Source organism: Trachymyrmex cornetzi, unplaced genomic scaffold, assembly GCF_001594075.2.
Source record: "Trachymyrmex cornetzi isolate Tcor2-1 unplaced genomic scaffold, Tcor1.1 scaffold604, whole genome shotgun sequence".
NCBI classification, from domain to species: Eukaryota; Metazoa; Arthropoda; class Insecta; order Hymenoptera; family Formicidae; genus Trachymyrmex; species Trachymyrmex cornetzi.
In genome coordinates, this window is record NW_017299920.1 from 6,510 (window position 1) to 7,241 (window position 732).

Genomic DNA, 732 nt, shown 5'->3' on the forward strand with positions numbered 1-732 from the left:
GCTTTAACTTGAGATTTTACTCAAGTACCGTCTTATTTTTCGACTATGAATCTAGAGGACATCTTAAGACCGTACTTAAGGCGGTCTTAAGAATAAGTTCTGACTATGAATACGGCCCTAAATCAAAGTTACAGAGTTAATAAACACTGCTTTTGAAGAATTTCATGGGCCTTCTGTATTAGAAAAAGGGTGGCACCCAGTTGGACACGGCTTAATTGGATACGAGCCACTCACAGCGCTTGAGACTACAAAGCTCCTAAGCACCAGTCGCTGTGATTGGTGGTGTCCAATCGAGACGTGGTCAATCGGGATCACCCCTTAAAAAAAGAAGCATTTATTTTTGTTACAGTTACTAATATGACTCTTGACAAAATGGATAACTTTCTCCGAAAAAAGATACCACGAGAAGTTATAGCATATTCCGTGAGAACGAGAACATATATTCGTCTCAAAAGGTGTAGTAGAAACTGTAAAAAAATTGTAATAAAAAAAGTAAACAACAAAAAAGCTATCTAAAATAACAAATAAAAAATAGTGTACATATACGTATAATAATAACATAAAATTAGTATTATAAAATTAATATAAATATAATTAATATTAACATTATTAATATAATTATTAAATTAAAGAGAAAAAAAGAGAGGTATGTAACGTCCGCCGAAATTTGCGCGCAGGCGAACGTCACGTTCAACGACGCCAGACGCGTTGCCACGGCAACGCGAACTGTCA